This window comes from Budorcas taxicolor, chromosome 1, assembly GCF_023091745.1.
Source record: "Budorcas taxicolor isolate Tak-1 chromosome 1, Takin1.1, whole genome shotgun sequence".
NCBI classification, from domain to species: Eukaryota; Metazoa; Chordata; class Mammalia; order Artiodactyla; family Bovidae; genus Budorcas; species Budorcas taxicolor.
This window is the reverse complement of record NC_068910.1, coordinates 210,988,907-211,012,781: the sequence shown is the minus strand read 5'-3', so window position 1 is coordinate 211,012,781 and position 23,875 is coordinate 210,988,907. Positions and strand designations below refer to the sequence as shown.

Below are 23,875 nucleotides of genomic sequence, written 5' to 3'. Positions count from 1 at the left end.
GCTGGGTTACACTTGCGGATCTGTGGAGCTGCGTGGAGCCCCAGCCCGGCATCTGCATGCCTTCTAACCATGTCAGGCCCCCGGTGGGAAAAATAATATCCTCTGTTCTCAGGGTGGGGGTAAGGGGTGCAAAACTGGGCTTCCTGCTAGGCCAGGAAGTTGAGAGGCAGGCGTGTCAGGTCGTAAAGCGAAGTGGCTAAGCATTTTGAGTGCTGGGCCAAACAAGTGGAGTGCGGGGCTGAGGTGCTTAAGATTTCAGGAAGTTATGGAGCCTCTCTGAACCTCAGTTTCTTCATCTGTAAAATGGGGATGTTAATGAGAGCTTCTCTATAACTTGAAGGAGACAGTGCTGTGTGCCTGGCACGGACAATGAAATCAGGAAATGCCAGCGATCTCCAGTTGCGCCTCCCTGCCTGCGTCTCAGGGTGCCCCGGCGCTCCCTGCCCCCTAGTCCAAGAGGACCTGCCCTGGTGGTGTTGGTGGCCCCTGGGGCACGGCTGTCTATAGGTCATCCTGTGAGCCCTATAACTTCCGGCAGTCTTCCCTGGAGTCCCGGCCACAGCCTCCTGGTACCTTGATCACCCTGGGCGCTGTGTCAGTCAACCACGCCCACCAGGGACCACCCCTCAGGGCAAACTGTCCGTTCACCACCTCTTTGGTGCCCTTTGCCTGTTTTCTTTCTGACCTTATTTCCCCCGCCCTGCAGATTGTTCTCTTTAAGTACCTGGAGATGTTCTGGCCACACCCAGACTCAGGAAACTCCAGGACTTGGTAACCACCCCCGATTCCCATTTCTGTGTGAAAAGAAAACCGCAGGCACAGAACCACACAGTTCTAACCAAACCTAACTTGGGAGCTTTCCAAAGTAGGAACGGCAAATTGAAGACTCCTAGTGACCCTGCATTAAACACGCCAGACACACCACGCAGGCGCCCTGACGTTCCGCAGAGGACCAAAGAGGAAGCAGGCTCAGATTACAGCAGGCGTGGGATGGGGGGCAGGCCGCTGTGAGGTTGAAGGCGGTTGACCTTGAGGATACTTAAACTTCCAGAAAGGCTCACTCAGGAGGCTGTAGAATCCCTTTCTTGAAAAATAGAAGCAGGTGGACTTCCCTGGTGGTGCAATGGTTAAGATTTCTTCCAGCGCAGCAGGTGAGAGTTCCATCCTTGTGCGTGGAGCTGAGATCCCACATGCCTTGTGACCAAAACACTGAAACATAAAACAGAAACAATCTTGTAATAAATTCAATAAAGACTTTAAAAAAGTAAATAAGCACACAAAATTTAAAAAATAAAAATGGAAGCAGGAGGTTAAGAGATACAAATGATGATGCATAAAATAAATAAGATACAAGGATTCATAGTTGGAGGAGGGGATGGCAACTCACTCCAGTATCCTTGCCTGGAAAATTCCATGGATAGAGGAGCCTGGTGGGCTACAGTCCATGGCATCACAAGGAGTTGAAAACGACTGAGCGACCAACACACACACACACACACACAAGGATATGTAGTACAACAGGGAGTATGACCAATATTTTATAGTAACTATACGTGGACTATAACCTTTAAAGCTTGTGCATCACTATGTTTTACACCTGAAACTTATAAATATATAATATTGTACATCAGCTATGAAAGGTGAAAGTGAAAGTCACATCTGACTCTTTGTGACCCCATGGTCTATATAGTCCGTGGAATTCTCCAGGCCAGAATGCTGCAGTGGGTAGCCTTTCCCTTCTCCAGGGGATCTTCCCAACCCAGGGATCAAGCCCAGGTCTCCCTCATTGCAGGCAGATTCTTTACCAGCTGAGCCACACAGGAAGCCCAAGAATACTGGAGTGTGTAGCCTATCCCTTCTCCAGCAGATCTTTCCAACCCAGGAATCAAACCAGGGTCTCCTGCCTTTCAGGCAGATTCTTTACTGAGCTATCTGGGAAACCCTGTACCTCAGTTTTAAAAAAAAATTAAGTAAAAGTAGAAAAAACAGCCATCTCTGGGAGAGTTCAAAGGCAAACCTACCAGCAGGAAGAAACTTAAATCAGGTGATCCCTCCATATGCCTTCCACTGCCCCTCTTCATTGATGCGTAAAAAAGGAAAGTTTTTGCTGTATAGCCAGTATTTTCCTGCAAGATTCAAGGAACTAACAGTGATTGAACTTCAGAAAATAAATGATGGGCGCTTGAATTTTTAAGAACTGGCAGTCAGAGGGGAAAAATATGTGATTGTAATGGGCCGCCTGTATATATAGTGGGCTCCACTTCCTGCTGCTTTATGACTTAAGAAAACAGTCATTATTGAGAAGGGTTTTGGAATAGGCAGAAGGGAGTGGCTCCAAAGAGGCACCCATTTTTACAGTCTTTCCTGCCAAATGGAATTTGGGGTCTGGGGAAAAATTAACTTAAAAAGCAAATTAAATTAAATATATATATATTTATAAGTATATATAAGAATATATATAAGTATGATATAAAGAGGTGTTACAGGCTTCAGTTGAGAGTGTCTATTTCACAAGGGACTTCTAGAAAAAGGTCAAATGCACAGTCTCCCAGGGTGACTGTGGTAATGTTGCCTTTTCACTCTTGGAAGCTAGGCGGGCCTTTAGCAGGCCTTTTTCTTATTATTATTTGGGTGTCTTGATTCAAGGTGGGAACTACTTTTTGATGAAACTGTGTTCATAGCCACTTTTTCTTTTTAAGAGAAGTTAACAGAATTGCCCCACCCCTGCAACTTTATTGAGATATCGCTGGCTTATTGTGTCAGTTTAAGGTTTACAACGTGATTATTTGATATATGTCTACACTGAGAAATGATTACTGCAGTGAGATTAGTTAACACATCCTTCACATCGTATAGTGACAGTTTGTTTGTCTGTTGAGAGTTTTTAAGATCTACCCTCTTAGCAGTTTTCAAATATATAATGTGGTGCTCTTAACTATAGTTCATGCTATACGTTAGGTCCCCAGAATTTTTTCATCTTCTAACTGAAAGTTTGTACCCTTTAATCCCTTTCCCCCATCCCCTACCCCTAGCCACCACCAATCTACTCTCTGTTTCTGTGAGTTTGTGGGTGTGTTTTTTTTTTTCCATAAGATTCCACATATAAGTGAGATGATATAGTATTTGTCTTTCTCTGTGTGACTTATTTCACTTAGCGTAACACTCTCAAGGTCCATCCAAATGGTAAATAGCAGGGTATCTTTTATATGCTTGAATAATGTTCCTCTGCGTGTGTGTGTATTTAACACATCTTCTGATTGTTATCATGTTTTGAGTATTGTGAATTATTCTTTCCATTGTAGTCTGAGGGCTTCCCTGGTAGCTCAGCTGGTAACGAATCTACTGGCAATGCAGGAGACCCCAGTTTGATTCCTGGGTCAGGAAGATCCCCTGGAGAAGGGATAGGCTACCTACTCCAGTATTCTTGGACTTCCCTGGTGGCTCAGATGGTAAAGAATCTGCCTGCAGTGCGGGAGACCTGGGTTCTATCCCTGGGTTGAGAAGATCCCTGGAGAAGGGAATGGCTACCCACTCCACTATTCTGGCCTGGAGAATTCTGTGGACAGAGGAGCCTGGCAGGCTACAGTCCATGGGGTCACTAAGAGTCAGACACAACTGAGCGACTTTCACTTTCAATGCAGTTTTAAGAGAGGTCATTGCATGTAAATTAGAATGCCCAGGCAGTGTCAGATCTATAGTAAGATCTCCCAAGTCCCTTCCATCATTATTATGGTGCTGTGAATTCTGGGTGATTCTGGCAACATGGTTTCAGCATAGCCAAGTTGAATCGTTTTGAAAAGTTCTTTTGTTTCGTGAAATTAATGACCATGAGAGCTCAAAGGGACCTGAGAGAGCCTTTAGGGCTAAGTGCCTCATTGGTAAGGGAAAACAGCCACAGAGAAATGAAATGATCTGCTTAGGTTGGAAAGAAAGAGTTGGTGATGCAGCCAGAATTACAATGAGGAGCTCCTGATACCTCATACTCATCCACTCTGTCCATCCATTCGTCTGTCCGTCCATGCATTTACCTCCCCATCCTGCACCACACCATCTGCACAAGACCTCTTCTAGGCTCTCTGACCTGGCCCCAGTACTCTCATTTTTGAAACTAGTTGTTGGCTTGTATGACTTCTCACATTTGTCCCAGCTCTAAGATTGTCTAGAAAGGGCAATTCCCAGTGCCTGAGGGCAGGCATGGAGCCTTCAACTTAAAGCATTTTTGCAAAAACCGGAAGGAAAGCTTATCTCATTCAGCCTGCCAGTAAGATAATTAAGAAAAGGCCGAAGAATTAAAGAACGTGCTGCTGCTAGCCTGCTGGCCAGGCTGATGGAATCACTCGATGTTTCCCAACCAATTTCCTGGTTTTCAGTGGCGAAGTTGTAGCAAAAAGTGTCTTCCAAAGGGAAATGAATTTTGTTTTTTTTCCATTTCAGGTGTCACTTGCCCTTTTCCATAACTGACCTGCCCCTTAGTAAGTCAAAAAACTTGTTTTTCCCACATCTTGCAGGGTTATTTGTACATCTCAGGTGAATAGAGAAATGATTAATTGTTGAAAAATTAAAATTATTATGGGGAAAGAACACCAGCAGAAGGCAACTTCTGCTGGAATAGTACTTGTAAGCTGCAAGGTGGGACCTGTTTTCAGTTTGTAAGTAGAATATTTAGAAGCTTGTCAAGATATTAAAAAATGGTCTTCTCTTTAAGCATGAAAGATTGAGTGAAAAGAGTTTTCAAGGAAAGGATATTTGAGATTGCTTTTATGTATTTTTTTAATATTTCAGGAAACCTAATGGGAAATTCCAGCACTCAGCCCATGTGTCTGTAATTTAGCCCATGTGTCTGTAATATGATAATGTTGAGATACCAAAGTGTATTCTCTGCAGATATTTCACTAAATAATTTGAATGCGTGACTTAGTGCTGTAGAGAAAGATAAGTTGCTAAGGAGGGGTTGAGGGGCAGGGCAGGGGTGGGAGTGTCCCACTGGGGTGGGCTCAGGATTGGACAGTCACTGTGAGGGCATGAGCCATCACCTGGCTGGCCAGATGTCCGTTACATCTAGAACATTGAGTAACTAAAAATTTAAAAGGTTCATAAAACAAATAATCACCATTTCTAGGACAACTTCTGCCCTCGAGTTAATGGAGCCCTTCAAGGTACCTGCTGTGTTTGAACTCTTGAGATTCAGAGTAACAGGATAGCTAGGTGGAGCCATGACTTAAAAACTTTTGAATATGCTACTTTCTGGGGCATTAGCGTCTTGCCAACTAACAACATTTTTATGGAGAGTTATAGTTGAAATCGGTCGATTTAAAATAGACTTCGTTCCACATCACTCAATTGCTTTTGTTAAGGGCTTTATTGAGACTATATCACACAAATATAACTTTTTTCTATGATGTTGAATGCAAATAGCAATGCTATAATATAAATATATTATATATATATGGAGAAGGAAATGGCAGCCCACTCCAGTGTTCTTGCCTGGAGAATCCCAGGGACGGGGGAGCCCGGTGGGCTACCATCTATGAGGTCGCACAGAGTCGGACACGACTGAAGTGACTTAGCAGCATATATATATATATATATATATATACACAGAGAGAGAGAGAGAGAGAGAAGATATATATAGAGAGAAGAAACAGAATCTTTGTTTATGGCGAGTGTGTTTCAAATAAAAAAGAAGTGCATGAAAGATGCATTTAAACGCCTATAAACTTATGGCGATCATGGACCAAAAAATATTTGAAATCAAGTTTACCCAGAGAAGTATGGGATGAGCAGAAATGTTTATGAATTGCTCTGGTGACTGACTAATGTACAATTTCTTTTAAAATGTTGTTTTCTCTTAACAATAAAAATACCCAATAATAATAATAATGGGCTCCCTTAGTGGCTCAGATGGTAAAGAATCTGCCTGCAATGCAGGAGACCCAGGTTCCATCCCCTGGAGAAGGGAATGGCTACCCAGTATTCTTGCCTGGAGAATTCCATGGACAGAGGAGCCTGGTGGACTATACAGTCCATGGGATTGCAAAGAGTCAGACATGACTGAGCGACTAACACTGTCACTTTCACTTTTCAATAATAATATGAAACACTCCGATAGTGCTGACTGTTTGCTCAGCACTGTACAAAGAGCCACACGTACCTTAATTGACATAATTTTTGCAAGATCAGGTAAGGATAGATCCTTACACAAAGAGAAATCCAGTCCCTTGCCCAAGGTCACGCAGTTAGTTCATAAGCCAGAACTGAAACACAGCCATCCAGACACTGCCAGCTACAGACGCCAAAGTCTTATTTTTAAGAACTACACCAACTGCTACTTGAGCTTTATTGTATTGAAATTTTCTATGCAGAAATTTTTTATTAGAGTTTATCAATAAAATTCAGGTTCAGTTTTCTTCAAGGAAGCAGAGCCTGATGGTCTTGACATTCATCATTTTTGTACCAACGGGATGGAACCAACATTTTCCCTGGGGTGAGGATGCTGTCAAATGTACCACCCACACTGCCATACGGGCTGGCAATGGGTTCCATGTCTGTCACCAGGGTCTGCTTAGGGGCCTGGCATCTGGAGACCTGAAGCTTACCTCTCCCTCCAGCAGAGGCAGGCAGGAAAAATGAGTAATGTGACAGAAATGACCGCAAATGAGCTGTCCAAGTCCAGTTCCTCCTTGAGCAAAGAGATTCCTAGAGGGCCCACGTGCACAGTGCAGCCTGCCTCTTACTGTTTAGTTGCTTGATTTTGTCCGACTCTTTTGCGACCCCATGGACTGTAGTCCGCCAGACTTCTCTGCCCATGGGATTTCCCAGGCAAGAATACTGGAGTGGGTTGCCATTTCCTTCTCTAGGGGATCTTCCCGAGGCAGGGATCGAACCTGCGTCTCCCACATTGGCAGGGGGATTCTTTACCGCTGAGCCGCCAGGAAGCCCATGCAGCCTGCTAGGAGGATGCAAATTTTTTCATTTTTTTGCCCCTGACTGGTTAGTGGAATGCCAGATGGTTTTCCAGATCTGTTATCTCAGGATTGTAATTATCAATCCCTAATCACCTTGTTCTCTGGGAATTGCTTTAAGCATGTCCTTTAAGTAAAGAATGATCATCTACTTAATGCCCCTTTCCCTGGATTCTTCAGATGCTGGATTTGGACTTTCATTCTTTCTGGATGAAATCATGATCCCCAAAAGAAAAGAAAAAAAAAAAAAAGAATTCTTTCTTTCCTCTCACCCAAATATAAAGGAGACAGAGGGTCAAAGAGGTAGAATGTTCTGCTTAGATTCCTCCTCCCCACTGTGAACGGCACTTCGGTGCTAAGATGGACATTCTGGAGTGACTTCCACTGAAGCTATAATCCCCGCTGTGCTAAGCTCCTCAATTATCTGATGACTGGGCAAAAGCAGTTTTTAAAGCACTAATAATCCTGCCTAAATGTTTCCAGTGAATTTTAGAATGTCTTTCTGTTTGTTATGCTTAGTAGCATCAAACTAGACCAAGAAGTATTCTATATAGATAAAGACTCCTACAGACTTCCCAGATGGCTCAGTGGTAAAGAACCCGCCTCACAATGCCAAAGATGCAGGCTCAATCCCTGGGTCAGGAAGATCCCCTGAAGAAAGAAGTGGCAACTCACTGCTGTATTCTTCCCTAGACAGTCCCACAGACAGGGGAACCTGGTGGGCTACACAGTCGACAGGGTCTCAAAAGAGTGGAATATGACTTAGCAACTAAACAACAAAGACTTCCATGACTCTTGAGTTTTTAGTGAACTTATTGCGGCTTCCCTGATAGCTCAGTTGGTAAAGAATCCACCTGCAATGCAGGAGACCCTGGTTTGATTCCTGGGTTGGGAAGATCCGCTGGAGAAGAGATAGGCTACCCAATCCAGTATATTCTTGGGCTTCCCTGGTGGCTCAGCTGGTAAAGAATCCAGCTGCAATGCAGGAGACCTGGGTTTGATCCCTGGGTTGGGAAGATCCCCCAGAGAAGTGAAAGGCTACCCAGTCCAGTATTCTGGCCTGGAGAATTCCATGGACTGTATGGTCCATGGGGTTGCAAAGAGTCATACACGACAGAGCAACTTTCCCTTTACATTCCCTCCACATCCAGGCTAAGGTCTGAAAGAGACCTTTGGATGAGAGGGATGTAAGAGGACCCTGGAGGGAGTAAGTTTCTGCCCCTGGAAGCAGTGATAAGCCACTTCATTAGCTCACCAGGACCTGGGCAGGCCTGTGATCTCTTGGTAACTAGCCCTGTCTTATACAGAAGTCCTGAGATGTTCTGTGTTGCTGCAGAAAAGAAGGAAACAATGGTTCCTCCCAGGTACCAATGAAAACATAAAGAAATGATCTAGGTAGCACCTCAGTCTAATGTAGGGGAGCAGGGGGTGGAGAAGGAACATGGACCAAATCTTAAACCATGACTCTGAATAGCTCTGTCCCTCTGACCCATTGGAAACCCACATCACTATTTTAAATGCCACCCTAGTGAAGTCGAGATATAAGCTAACATCCCAGTCCTTGTTAGAATTTAGTATATGACGTGCTAAAAAAAAAAAAAAAAAATCCTGTCTGCATTTAGGCTTCAGTTTCTTAATCTTAAAACATGTGAAAAGGTTTCTAGATCCTCAGCTGGGGGACCTGGATTTTCAGACTGGCGCCACCAGGCCAGTGGGTGTGAACTCATGCAATTATCTTAAGTACTTTCTCCTCACTGTCCTCTTCTGTCCAACCAGGCAACAGGACCAGTGATAATCTCTAAATTAGTTCCCGCTGAAAGGATGGCAAAATACCATCAGAAAAACAGAAGCCCTGCGCTCCCCGCAAACAGCGCCCCCTAGAGGTCGACCCTTGGCAGCCTCCTTCCACAGGGTGGGGGGTGGGGGGTGGGGGCGGATATATCCTTCATCACATCACGCATATATGTATACACCAGTTCCTACGTTAGATGTTTTTTTGCTGTAAATTTTTGAATGGCTTTTATCACTTGGTTTTGAAATTAATCTGGCTATGAGTAACGCATCTAATTTCCTGCAGCCCTGGTGTCATTGCCATCAGCATAGTGATTACCACCGGATTGCAATCCCCCTCTTGGCATCTGCTGGCTGTAGGGGTGACCGTGGGGTGGGCAGAAAGAGTGCTGGCCTGACCCAGCCTCCAGAAAACAAGAACAGTGGCCACATGAACCTCACAGGGCAGGGAACCTGAATGCGACAGCCTCGGTCAAACATTTTGAACCAATGCCTGGCACACAGTCGGTGTTCAGGAGATGCAGCACTTACTTGCATTGAATCTTGGTATCCTTTGGAAATGAGAGGACTCGAAACCAAAACGATCTGTGATTCCTAAGTTTAAAAATTCATGAAGTTGCCATAATGTTTCATTTTTTTAGACACTTAATTAAACATTTATAAATTTTGATTTTTTTTTCCTTTTGTATTTAGACACAGTAAAATTTCTTTTCTTACATTTTTATGGACCCTTGAAACACTCTGGTTCACCATTCCTAAATCCCTCAATGGGCATATCGGTTTGCCCCCAAAGGTTGAGATTGGTGGAAAAACTCAGAGGAGCCTGGCAGGTTACAGTCCATAGAGTCTTGAAGACTCAGACGCAACTGAAGCGACTTAGCAGCAGGGGGGAAACTTCTGTCTGAGTAAAAAGTGGGTGTTTGAGATCTCACCTGTGGGTCCTTTCAGATATACGCACGACACGGCTTGAGAGAGGCTCCTCTACTTTGTTTTAGAAAACTGACATGAAATGTGCCAAACTCTTCTTGGGGTCTCAAGCCTCACGGCAGATGCACAGGGCTCACCTCCTGGGGTGCCTAGACGCCCCCGTTAACCACAGCCAAGCTTCGTGGGCATGACACTCAGCCACTGTCTGTGTTTCCTAAACCAACGTGTCTCTCTAGACTTGTCTTGGATTTTTCTCTTCTGGTATGTGTTTGGTAGGGGTTTCCTTCATTTCCCCCAGAGACACTCAGAGATGTGTTTCAGTGACCGCACGTCCACCTTTCACCATCAGAGACCCTTCTGGGCATCGCAGTGCCTGCCTTAGCTGCCCATGCACCTTGTGACTTGATGGAACAATGCATTGCCATTGGCACAGCGTTTTATAATGCATTCTTTTGTCGGCTTTGGGATGGACTTAGAAATTTTTTATGCTCTAACCACTTTCCATTTTTGATAAAAACTCTCCTTGAGCTTTTGTGAAGGCTTGGTTTTTTTTTTTTTTCCTGTAAGCCATGTAGCTAAGAAAAGCATTAGGAAGAACTGGATCCAGTGGGTCTGATAGAACTCACTGACACCGCCAAAAAAAAACGAGAGGTTCAGTTTAAGTAAAGTAGAGTTAACCCGCCTTGCTCTAGATCTGTGTTTAAGTTCGTCTGAGCTAGCTTGCAGTTTCTGTGTCCTCCCATTCTTCCCGTGTTATTTTCCTTTGTAAACAATTTATTTTAAAGGTTTGCTTGTTTTGCTATGAACAGCAGACTATCAAGAAGGCGTAAGTTAGGTATAGCCTATTACTGAGCATTACAGCTGTATTATCAGACATGTCACAAACACTGACATTGGCTGTGAAATGCCTTTCTCAGTTACATGTGATATATTTACAGTGAGTTCTTTGTGCAAGTAAGTTATGCATTGTCACTGGGAAAATTCCTGATAGCCAAGCCAAATATTCTGGCTATATATTTGTAGATGAAAGCCAAGGTAACATTGAAGTACCCAAAGCAAAGTTCTTTTCTGTTTGCCTTTTTCTAAGGAATACAGTTGAATTAATCTGCCAACTCCCTAGACCCCTATAAAGTAAGTTAATGGCAATACATTACTTTGGTATTTCCACGATTTACATATACTCAGGTTCCATTAAAGCAAGTATTGACTAAAACTCTGCCTGTTATTGAATCTTTCAGAGTACTTTCATACACTGAAATGGCGAACATTTGAGATTCCGTTTGTTTGTTTTTGTTTTTGTTCACCATGGCTTAGAAGCCAGCCTTCTGGTCATTTGAGATAAAAAGTAAATATTTGAAATATCTCAGCTCTTAAGAACTATATACATTTATGGCCCTTTTTGGATGTGTTCCTGGTATCACCTTATTTTTACTTACCTCTGAAGTGGTTTTATGATTTTCTAAATCACTCGTTTTAAAGTGCTCCAGAGAAATACCCATAGTCACATCTTTCTGTTTGTTTCTGGCATTGCTAAAGGGCACAGCCCCGAGCTTCAGAAATGAAACTCTGAGCTGGGGGAGTGAGAGAGGAGTTTGGAGGTGGACCGATATGGCCTCGTGTCTGAGCCCTGCTACATCCATACCTGTGCGTCAGTTTCCCCATCTGTAGAATGGGCGTGTGACACCGACCTTGCTAAGGGATATGAGGATTAGAGGCGGTCTGAGCCACAAGCTGGAGCAGTGGTTGGCGGCCCGGCTGGAGAGCTGATGGCCTGATTCAAGGTCACCTCTGCCCTGTGGTCAGATCAGTTTCCCTGAGCTTGGCCTCCTCACATGCAACCCCGGGAAGATGATGTGTTCATCTCAAGGGATTCTGGTACTTGTTGAAGAAAGGAGCACGTGATGACACATGGTGCCTGGCACAGAGATGCTCCTTAAATATTAGCTGTTATTATTAAAGCACATGCCCTGGACACATGCCCCTTCCCGCATACCATACCCCTCACCAGGGAATCAACTAAAATTCTGCCTAAGTAGAGGCCAGATACTTGCCATTGCCGAGTTGTTTTTTGTTTTTTGTTTTTTTTAAATCATTGCAGATTGAACTCTCAGGATACAAGACAGTAAGGGCTTTTTTGTCGTTTTCCTTCCAGCCCAAATACTGCAATAAGATACTATTTGAACCCCAAATACTGCAGAAATACTGCATTACTTCACCAATTTTCTCCTCACTGAAGCCAAACCATGTTCACCATATTTCCCTGCTTCCTTTGTTTCTTTTCCCAAACAAAGATTTTATCAAAATGTAGTTGTTTCTTAACTGAACATGCTGCTGTGTATCTGCCAAGACACTTAGCATCTAGAAGCTTCCATTGAGTCATCTATAAGGTGGAGATAATTACAATAGCTCTAATGCAGAAGATTGCTTTGCATGAATTGAGATGATAAATATCCAAGTGCTTTGTAAACAGTCTGTCAGGTAGTCTATCATATCAGTCTATCAGAAATCTATAAATATGTAATTAGATAACAGAAAAGCATAGGAAATGTTATTATTGCTGTGTATATTATACAAAAATCTCAGGGATCTAAAATAAAACTTGGCTTCTTGAAGGTACATTTCATCTCATCCTGTCTTCTAGGATTGATGAGAAGAAAAACCATAGGGGAAAAAATAAAGGCATTTAAATCAGCCCCACTGTGAATCCATACTTTTAGAAGCTTTACTTTTTGCCATCAGAATATCTTAATATTTCCTTTCCTACTGTTACACACCCTGTAGGCATTTTGGAAACAAACAAAAGGCAAACTTCACAGTTAAGAGAACTGAGTTTACTTTTAATATCTATTTCTTTTCCAAAACCAAATACAGTTCTTCCTCTCTGGCTGTGCTATTTCATTTTCTTTCCATGAAAGGCTTAGAAAGAGTTGCAGAGATTGTAGTGTAGCTTGCTGAGTCCTTGTTCCTCTTTTTTCCACCCGTGGCTTTTTATATATGCTGCTCGCCTGAGATTTGGGGATTAAATTGCAGGGAGGTGAAATATTACACCCTTGAGCCTTCCTGCCAGTTTCCCAGGAGGAGTCAAAACCTGCAGCTGCTCCGAGGTGAGAACCTTGCAAGGCTCCAGAGGCTGGCTTGCTGTCCTGTTCCTTCGTTCACATGCTGTCAGAGCCGGTTGGGAGGAGAAACTTGCTCTATTCCGTGGGTGATTCAGCCGGTCTCAAAATAAATAAGTAGCTGAGGGCAGGGAGAAAGAAACCGGGAACTGCTGAAATTTGAGTCTCAAGGGCTGGGCCATTCTCGGAGCCGTTCTGTTGAGCCATAAGAGCAATCCTGAACCCTGGGCAAGGGAGAGGCAGCCACGTGGAAAGATCGCAGACCCCAGCCCGGTTGGCTCTGCAGAGCTCAGCAGCCCCCATCCCCTCTCAGAGCCTCCGTTTCCTCATCTGCCAAACAAGAGAGAGAGGATCGGATGGTTTGAAGATTCTTACCAGCTTCTAAAAGGAAGAGTTGATGTCTGTAGGAGCAAGCGCATCCCCCTGGCGGGGGGGGGGGGGGGGGGGGGGGGGGAGGCGTGGTCACCTGGCCTGGAGGAGAGCCCAGGTTTGCAGCCAGCCCACCAACCTGGGAAGCCAGGTTCAGGGCTGAGAAGATGGGCAAGCACCAGGTGGAGGGCACAGCCACTCACAGCCCAAGCAGGGGGAAGAAATGGATAAAGGTCCACCCAGAGGGACATGCCCTAAGGAGGGGAAATTATCCTAACTTGATTTCCTATGACTTTGGCATCATTTTTTTAAAAAAAGAAAGAAAAGGGGAGGGGGGAAGTCACCCTTCTACCCACAAAGTGCTGGATTGTGCAAGCTACAGAGCCCCAACCTGGCCAAATTCCGGAAGCTGGCCGGCCAGAGACCTTGGGGTTCATTCCTCAGCCAACTTAAAAAAAAGATGGTTAGAGTCCTGTTGACTGAATTGTTGGATGTTTCTGAGCGAGGCTGCCTTCCCCTCCTTTGCCTCTTCGCAGCCTTATGGGCTGTTCTTCACTACCTGCCTTACCTATCTGCACCATCTAGCCGCAAACAGCTTGGGTTGACCACACCACTTCCCTATTGAAAGTTAATACTATTTGACTCATTCTGTGTTACTAACCTGAAGCCAAAGAAAACAAGCCAGAGAATAACCGGCTTGTACGGGGCTTGGAAGGCTCTCAGAGGCCCTGCTTTCAAAATCCTATACAGTAGCTTTACTATATCTCTCCGCCGCAGCTGCAGAGAAAATGAAGGAAGCAGAAGTGGTTTCAGAAAAAGAAAAAAAAAAAAAAAAGTTGGGTGTGGGGAAGAGACCCAGAAGGGAGTGAGGTGGGGGCCGCCCTCTCTGGCTAAGAAAAGATGGGGAGTAACCTGCAGTTTATGAGCGCACCCTCTCCCAGTGGAGGTGTGCTTTCACACACCAGTGTTTGCACAGAAGAGGGAACCGTGGACGGAGTTAAAAGGAGAGAAGTTTCAAAACGCCCGTCGCAAAGTCGGTTCTCCTGTTGGTGTTGGTAGCAGAGGCGAGCGGGGAGGCTGGTCCCACGAGAGTCAGCTTTGCAGAGACAAGAGTCCCCAGGTGAAGACGGAAGGAGGAAGGCCTGCTGTTTGCTGCCCTCCAGTCTGGAAAGGATTCTGATGGGAGAACGGTGCAGGGGTCTTGGAGGGAAATATCGATACCCTTCTTGCCCGTCCCTCCAGCACTGGCTCAGATGGGGTCATCAGGGTGAATAGCGGGCACTTGTGTCTTGGCATATATAGAACTTTCCCTCCCAAGATCGCCTGGCAAGCACAGGACCAGCGTTTCTGTCATCGTGCAACGCCTCTTGGGGAGTCCCCAACAAAGAACCACCACCCTTTCAAGTAGCTGAGGGGGGAGGACCCCCACCGATGCTGTTTCTCAGCTGTGTGTGGGCAACAGTGGATAATAACTTAGCCTGAGTGAGACCAGTATGCCCCAAATAACCTGCCAGCTTTTTCTTTAGATGGTGTGAGGTAGGGATAAGGACAGGTTGCAAACGACTGCTGGTTACTATTGGCTTTCTTATGAGCATGTGGTCAGTGACTGATCAGAGGGCCACTGTCCTTTGGCACCTGCTTGGCTATCTATTAAAGGACTTGGGCGAGGGCCTTGAGTTGGCCTTTTGGCCTCCTGCTGCTGTGAGGCCAGCCCAGAAGTCAGTGGGCATTTGTGACGTGAGAGAAGACAGGAATCAGATGCTGTTCACTCCCGCCCCTCCCCTGATGTTGGAAAAGCTCCCCCGACCCCAACCCACATTCACCATGGACCAACAGGAGAGCTTTTAGCAATGAGAGGCGATTTTTCCTTACATTGTGAATTTTCCTTACTGCTGTAGGATGTACGTCCCTGAGTAGGTCTAGCCTAGGAAGGGGGCTGGACATCTATTTATTCATTCTTGAATGCATTCATTCATCATTCATTCATTCATTCACCCAGCATTGGCTGAGGCATACCATCACACCTCCAGGGTCCTCAGTTTACCACAGCCCTGTCTGAACAGGCTGGGGGCCCTCTGTCTTTTGTGCATAGTGTGTGCAGATCTTGGAGGGGAGTGGAGACCCACAAGGGTGTCAGAAGGCTTGTGGGAGACCAGCATCACCCAGGCAGCTGGAGGGAGCGGGTGGAGCCTATGGACGTCTGGGACGGTGTTCTCCTTCCTCCAAGCCTGCCTGCCTGTCTTCCCGGGGCTAATACTTTTGAGGCTTGGACTCCACAGCCAGGTTCACACCTCTCAACTCGACCCCTGGTTCACCACCAAAAACACATCCTTCCAAAGCCACCTCCCACTCACAGAGCCTGTCCTTGTGGGGAGGAGCCCCTCAGATTAATGGATCTACACACTCCCAGGTACCACCCTGGGGATACTTTTTCTTACCCGTTCATGGGGTTTTCTGCAGACAACCCCTTCCCCAAGGACAAGCTGACAGTACTTGCAATCACAAGCTTGCAGAGGAGAAAGAATCTCGAACTTGAGAGCTGTCTGCACCCGTCCATGGCGGTTGCCTCCCCTGCCCCCGCAGAGGGCTACCTCTGGTCAGGAGCGCAAGAAACCAGGCGGGTCCCCCGCCCTAAGCTGCAATTACCTCCTTAGTCACCAGACAGAAACAGGGGGTAACCATGGTGACCGACGACTACCCGTCCTGACTCCTCTGCTTTCAGGGGGCCTCGGCTCTCCGAGAGCTCGTGGGGATGAGCTGGGTACCCCATTTTGCTTTGTGTTTTTGTCCCGCAAATTCTGAGCGCACAGTTTTGCAGGAGATGGAGGGGGCAGGCCCTGTGCACCCCTTTGGCCTCAAGTCAGGGTTAGTTGTTGTTCTTGTCGTGGTCCCAGCCAGCTTCACTCTCCACTTTCTACACCTTTCCTTTCAGGCTTTGCTCTAGCAGTTGTGTCTTAGCCTGTGTCTAGGTACATGAGACACTGTGTGTATGTGTGAGTGTGTATGTTGGGGGGATACTCTCTCCAAAAACACAAGGGAGCTCTAGCAGTGCCTTCCTTATGTGAGGGTATTGCACTCAGCTCCACACAAAAGGCCTTTTATCCATTCTTTTTATCTTTTTGTGTAATGAAGGAAAAAAAATAGAGAAGACCAGTTTTACAGACTGTTTAACTTCCCATAAGACAGCTCTCCACACAAAACTCTCTATGTTCCATGATGATATTTTTCCTCCCTAAGTAGTTTTTCTGAGCCCTCTACAGGTTCATTTCAGCTAAAAACTGTTGTTCAAATTTCCTTTGCCCTGAATAATCCTACTTTCCCACAATCTAATGGAGGACAGTTGGTTGGCACCAGCATTCAGCTGGTCAGTCAGCCAGCCAGTGAACATTCAGTGAGCCTGCTGTGTGCCAGGTACTCTTCTCTGCACTGGGGATACAGCTGTGAAGAAAAGGGACACAGTCCCTGGCTCATAGAGCTTGCAGCCTAGTGGGCAGAGACAAACCATAAATAACATTAATAAATGCTGTGGAGAAAACCAACGATAAAGCTCTTGGAACTGGCCAGGTTGGAGAAGGTGCGGCTTAACCTAGGCTGTTCAGGAATTCCTAAGGGAGAAGATGAAACTTAAGTGTATCTGGAGACTAGATGTCCTGGGAAGAGGAAATGGCAGGTGCAAAGGTCCTGAGGCAGGCATATAGGAGCAGTCATAAGGTGGCCGGTGTGGCTGGAGCAAAGCAGGGAATCCAGGCTGTCTGCCTTCTAGTTTAGAAACTAGGCTTAGCAAAAGCCAGCCTGACCTTTAAAGTATGTACATCATGCCCTGTGAGGAGCCAGTGTAGGACCGTGGATGGGAAGACCCAGGACAAGCCTCCCTGCCCCCCCCCGCCCCCCCCCCCACACACACACACACAGACTCAAGGCTCACTCACTTACCTGGAAACAATGACAGACTTTATTTTCTTGGGCCCCAAAATCACTGCAGAAGATGACTGCAGCCATATAATTAAAAGATGCTTGTTCCTTGGAAGAAAAGCTATGACCAACCTAGACAGCATATTAAAAAGAAGAGACATCACTTTGCCGACAAAGGCTCGTCTAGTCAAAGCCATGATTTTTGCAGTAGTACAGATGTGAGAGTTGAACCATAAAGAAGGCTGAGAGCCAAAGAATTTATGCTTTCAAACTGTGGTGTTGGAGAAGACTCTTGAAAGTCCCTTGGACTGCAAGGAGCTCAAACCAGTCAGTCCTAAAGGAAATTGACCCTGAATATTCATTGGAAGGACTGATGTTGAAGCTGAAACTCCAATGCTTTGGCCACCTGATGTGAAGAACTGACTCGTGGGAAAAGACCCTAATGCTGGGAAATATTGAAGGCAGGAGGCGAAGGGGATGACAGAGGATGAGATGGTTGGATGGCATCGTCGACTCAATGGACGTGAGTTTGAGCAAACTCCAGGAGATGGTGATGGACAGGGGGGCCCGGCATGCTGCAGTTCATGGGGTTGCAAAGAGTCAGACACGACTGAGCGACTGAACTATCTGCAAGAGAACCAAAGCTCCTCTCAACTATACCCATCACAGTCCCTGTTGGTGATTCTCCGGGGGTAAACGCCACATCTATAGAATCGGTCGGTTGAAACCCATGGCCTAGGAAGCGCTGGCACCCTGGTGGCTTCTCCCCACCAGCTCTGTGTGATTTAGAAGGCTCACGCATGAAGGGAAGAGAAGCCGTGTACCAGGCGTGTGGGTGAGGGAGCTGGACAGCTGCACACGTGGGACGATGGGCGTTGATCTCAGCGTTACATTCCCCTGACCGCTGACGGGGGGACGTGGCCAGGGAACTGAAAAGTACCATTGTTTTCTAACCAATGAGGGAAGCAGGAAGATGATACCCTGGATTAAGGTTCAGCACAGTGATCTTCCTCCCCCCGCCCCCCAGCTGCAGCCCTTGACAACATGTTAGCAGGTTTTTAAGTTGACTTGAATGGCCCATTCCCTCCAGATGCAGCCTTTGGGCCGTCGTGGGGAAGGGGCGGAAACAGAAAGGGGATGTCCTGGCTGGTAGGTCCCAGGACACGCTCAGTGAAGGCTCCAGGGGAAAGGGGGAGAGGATCTGTGAAAACTGTTCAGAGGGCCATGGCTGAAACAGCAGAAGACACGGGATAAGGAGTGAGTTTTCAGGATGCCTTGTGCAAAGCTGCCAGCCATCGGCGCACCCAAGAGTAGGGCAGGCCGGAGAAATTCCCGTTTTTGAGTTAGAGTTCTGAAGACCAGCCTGATGGCTCCCAAAGGCCAGGGATCTGCCTGAAAAAGAGACAGAAAGCAAACTCTTGAGAGGCCTAACGTCACGTGAAGTTGTTCAAGAGAGCCCCTGCTTAGAGTCGTCGAACAGGATCCGGTTGAGCCAAATCACTGCAGATGTAATTGCTGTGAATGCTTTCAGAGCCCCTTGCAGTAATCCATCTTAGTCCTTTAATTCCAGGCTTCCAGATAAGGAGGCTGAGCAATGAAGAGACTTGCTCTTGTCCACAGGAAAGTTGGGTGGAAAAGCAGATTTAGGATGGAGAGTTATTAACATCCAGACTGGCAGTCCCATTTCACTGGTGCCATGCTGTTTCTCTCAGGGAGAGGGATTAAAGCATCTGTATGAACACCCCCGGGCTTCCCTGGTAGCTCAGCTGGTAAAAAAAAAAAGAAAAAAAAAAATCTGTCTGCAATGCAGGATTCCCAGTTCAATTCCTGGGTCGGGAAGATCTGGAGAAGGGATAGCCTTCTCCATTGAAGCTCACTCCAGTGTTCCTGGGCTTCCCTCATGGCTCAGACAGTAAAGAATCTGCCTGCAAGGCAGGTTCGGTCCCTGGGTTGGGAAGATCCCTTGGAGGAGGCCACTGGCAACCCACTCCAGTATTCTTGCCTGGAGAATCCCATGGACAGAGGAGCCTGGTGGGCTATAGTCCACGGGTGGCACAGAGTGAGACACGGCTGAGAGACCAAGCACCACACAGCCCATGAACACCCCCATCCTTGCAGGGGCTCCGAGGTCATAACCTCTGCATTTCTGGGAAGGACTCATAGGATCCGCGTAACCCTTTTCTGCTGTTCCCTGAAGCCTCTCCTTAGACAACAGGGCAGAAGTCATTTCCTATTTGAGAATTCTGGGTTCCCCTCCCAGACCCTCCTGATGATTGCAACAGTGACTCACAGGGTCCTCTCCAGGATGGTGGCAGAGAGACAGTCACAGCCATCTTCAGGCAGAGTTTTCCCATTTTCGGGCACTCTGTACAGCACACTGAAGAATCTTAAAAAAAAAAAAAAAGTTTTTAAAGACCACAAAAATAGTTATCACCAAACAAGGCCATCACTCAGTGTCCAGGGACACGTAGTCTAAACACGGTTCTGGTAGATTTGGTGTTTTAGTTTTCAGCCCACGACAGATGAGCAGCAGGTTGGAAACACTTGCACGGCAGGGAGGAGTGGCTGACGCTCCCCGTCACACTCCCCGGGAACCCCAGCAGCCTCTGCGTCGGCCGGATCTTCTTCTGAACTTGCCGGTCCTGCCCCCACACCTGCCAGGACATCAGAAGACTCTGATGCACGTGCGGATGTGTGAGACCCAGCTCTCTGGGATGGGTCCCCCTCACAGCTCTGGCTATCTTCTGTTCTAAGGCAAGCCGGGAACGGAAGTGGGATGGTCAAGGCAGAGGGTGCATGTAGCGCAAGTGCCCAAGGTCCGTGCGATGGACAGCCACGGGACACTGTGGCTCTGATCACATGGGAGTCAGGGAAATGGGTATTTCTAAGTGCATGGAGCGTGAGGTGGTGGGGGCGCGGTGCGGTGTTGAGGGAGTGGGTGTGTTTTCAGACCTGCTGTTTGTCTAGTTGGCTGTGTGTGATTGGGTAAATGACATAATCTCTCTGAACTTCATTGCCACGTAGGAGTTTAAAAATGAAGCTAATTCCTCTAGCCTTGCAGTTTAGAAGGACTTCAGCCTTGCGCTGTTCTCTAAGCGTAATGGTATGGGAGGAGGTGGAGGGAAAGTTGAGCTTGTTCAGTCACTCAGTCGTGTCTGACTCCCTGCGACCGTGTGAACTGCAGCACCCCAAAGTTAGGCTACCCGTGTATATGTACCATTGGGTGATATATAAATATGTGTTATAGTATGACTCATTTGAAAAGACCCTGATGCTGGGAAGGATTGAAGGCAGGAGGAGAAGGGGACGACAGAGGATGAGATGGTTGGATGGCATCACCAACTCAATGGACATGAGTTTGAGTAAACTAAGGGAGCTGGGGATGGACAGGGAGGCCTGGCGTGCTGCAGTCCATGAGGTTGCAAACTAGTTGGACATGACTGAGCGACTGAACTGAACTGATAGTATGTATTCCAATATAGTAACATATCTCAGCATATGTTTTTATGTATTGTGTATATAATGTATATACCATCTATGTATTATTATATAATTATATATATAAATCTGTATATATAACCTATACACAATATGGGACAGTATTTCCCAGTGTTTCATTAGCTAGCAGATGGATAGGTTTGCAGTTAGAAAGGTTTACTTCACCACCTGCAAGGGGCTTTGAGGAAGGATCACATCCACATTCAGAATCATTGCTTTCAAGTCCCAATGACTTTGTTAACTCTGGAGCCCAGAAGTTAGAATATTATACCAGGAAAAATGAGCTATCTTCTGTCCTCGTCAGTTTTTCTTCCCTAGTCCATAAAGGATAGCATATTAAAGAAAGAAATGTTGATGTTTTTATATCCAGATATTGTCATTAGCATCAGATTGATTGGCAAACATCTTTTGAAAAAGATACACCCTTTTAAAAGAATCACAGTGAAATGGATGGCTGGACGGATGGTGGGAGACAGAAATATACATGGGTGGTTTTAGTCACCAAGTTGTGTCCTGCTCTTTTGACCCCGTGGACTGTAGCCCACCATGCTCCTCTGTCCATGGAATTTCTCAGGGAAGAATACTGAAGTGGTTTACCATTTGCTTTCCCAGGGGATCTTCCCGACCCAAGGATCAAACCCGCATCTCCTGCGTTGTAGGCTGATTCTTTGCTGCTGAGCCACCAGAGAAACCAGAGAGGCGTATACACACACATATATAGATAGATGTCTTTTTGGTCTTTTCACTTTACATCAGTTTTTCTCAGCTGCTCATGTTGACAATGCTTTAGTACATGCCTTTTTTAATTTTTCTGCTGAGAATCTATCAGGAAAATCAGTACACTTATATCAGAAACATGGACTTACACGTTTACCGTCAGAAAATGATTCTCTCTACACAAAACTTGACAAGAAAAGGTGACAACCTAGTCTTATCTGTTTTCTCCCATAGATGATCGTACACAGACTGTCCCTGACTTAGAATGGTTCTAAGTAGAATTTTTTTTTTAACTTTACAATGACATGAACGTGATGCATACTCAGTAGAAACTATACTTTGAATTGTGAACTTTGATCTTTTTCCGGGCTTGTGATGCGTGGTGAGCTGCTTGTGTGATCAGCCATGACCTCTTAGGGATCAACAACAGATAAACTTGCAACCGCCTGTATTCAGACGACAGTTCTGTTTTTCAGTTTCATTATGCACAGTATTCAATAAATGACTTGAGATGGTCAACAGTTGATTATGAAATAGGTTTTGTGTTAGATGATTTTGCCCAACTCTAGGCTAATGTGCTGACAATGTTTAAGGTAGGCTAAGATGTTTGGTGGGTTCGATGTTTTAAATGCATTTTCAGCCTATGATATTTTCAGTGTAGGATGGATTTATTGGGACATTAGCCATTGTAATTCGAGAATATTGTATTTCAGTTACTTTGAGCCACAGATCAACAATGGTTTCCTGAAAAGGGGACTTCAGTTGTCAGTGAAATATGCATACCCACTCAGCCTTGTTTTCAATAGCAGAAAACTAAAAGCTGGTCTCATTAACCATCACAAATATCCTAACATTTAGGGATGCCCAGTGGGCACCCATTCCAGAAGACTGCAGGATGTATGTCTTTGGAATGAAGTAAAATTTAGCAGATGGGATGAATTAGTTTTTATTCTTTTTGGTGGTTGTTCTTTTGGCTTTGTACAGTTTTGCATATATATAAAATTCTAATCAAGTACTTTTTTTTTTTAATGTGAGAATAGTAATAGAGAAACATAATTTAGGATCATATGTCCCTGTATGACATCTTGAGGTTGTGACTGTGTTCAAGACAACCTTGTAAACATTCACAGTTGACTGCCAACGTGTCCAAAAGATCCAGGCTGCCAACATACATGTGTTTGAGGCTTCACATAATTTCTACCAGAAGATTTGATCCAGGGTTGAATTCCCTGTTGCCCTTGAAAGCCCAGTAGTCAGTAAGAAAGAATAAAAATGAATTTGATAGTGGACATTCTCCATACTCCTGTATTTAAAATTCAGGGAGCAAACTGACATCTTAATTGCACACAGATACAGGAAGCTGGAGACAGAAAAAGCATTCATTTTCCCCAGCTTGAAAGTTTATATCGGAAGCTTCTATATTTCATGCAAAAAAAAAATGTATTGCTCTTTGGCACATGAAATCTGATGGTTTCAGAAAAGAAGAATTAGGTTTTCCTTTGATCTAGCTTCTGAATGCATCAGAACCACACCTTTAGTATAATGCTTTTTATCTCCCCCGTGTCTCGGTGTTCCAGCTCGAGTGGGGAGGAGGGTCTCAGGGTCCCCGGGAGAGTAATACCACTCTGACTTACTCCAGGATCACATGCAGGGAGGGTGTGGGGTGAACTCTCACCCCTCCTCCGGCATTAAACTCAGCCCTGAGACTCTCAGGGCTTAGAACAGAGCTTAGAGTGAAGAATTGTTTTCTCTGAGAGCTATGCCCAAACATTCCTGCTGAAGCAGACAGTCATCAGTTAATCTCTGTAAATGACTGCGATTTTGGCAGGTGTCAGCTGGTGCAAAAACTGCTCACACGTTGAAACTTTCTTTTTCAAGCATAGGGTAATGAGAAGGGGTCTCGTTAAAAAATATACATATATCTTGCGTTATGCCCAACCACAGTAGTGGCTTCCCTGAAATGACTTATTCCTGTTTAGTTTCTTGGTAGCACTTGTTTCCCAAGCTTGGGGACTGAGGTAGACACAACCAAAGGCCTCTCTTCAAAGGCTGACCAGAGGCTCCAAAACACCAAATGCATGTGTTCGGAATGATCTGGTACACATCATTCTCCGGGATTACCTACTGTCCTTAACATGCTGTTCTTCAAAAACAGCACTGGGTGCCCAAGGAATGTGCAGTTTTGAAATGAGTACAAAACCTGCTGGAAGCCTCTGCACCACCTCTATGCCAACTGGCATTCTTTCTGAGGTGCTAGAACTTTCCAGAAGTATGTGTCCTGCCTTCTTCTCTCCTTAACTCCTAACTCCAGGCGCTAGGTGGTGATAGGCATGGAAAGGACCATACTGATGTGCTTGGGATGACCTTTGAGTTGGTAGCGTTTGCTTCTCTGCAAGAAAGCTTCAGATTTTTCAGTCTGACTGTCAGGAAGCTGAGAACGTGTCCCAGAGATAAAAGGAGGGAGGAGTCTCCGAGACGGTCCATCCAGAGACCACAAACGACTCCATGATGGACTGACATAGAATGTTCTAGAAAAAGATTGTTTTCGTCCCTCTGAGGAAAAGGGGTGGTAGGGGTTGTTCT

The 23,875-nt window shown here is 45.7% G+C and overlaps 1 protein-coding gene across 3 annotated transcripts in view; it reads left to right on the top strand.

Moving 5' to 3' along the window:
* RUNX1 (RUNX family transcription factor 1) overlaps window positions 1–23,875 on the top strand; it is a 267,232-nt gene that overhangs the window by 201,111 nt on the left and 42,246 nt on the right. The gene's annotated exons all lie outside the window — the stretch shown is intronic.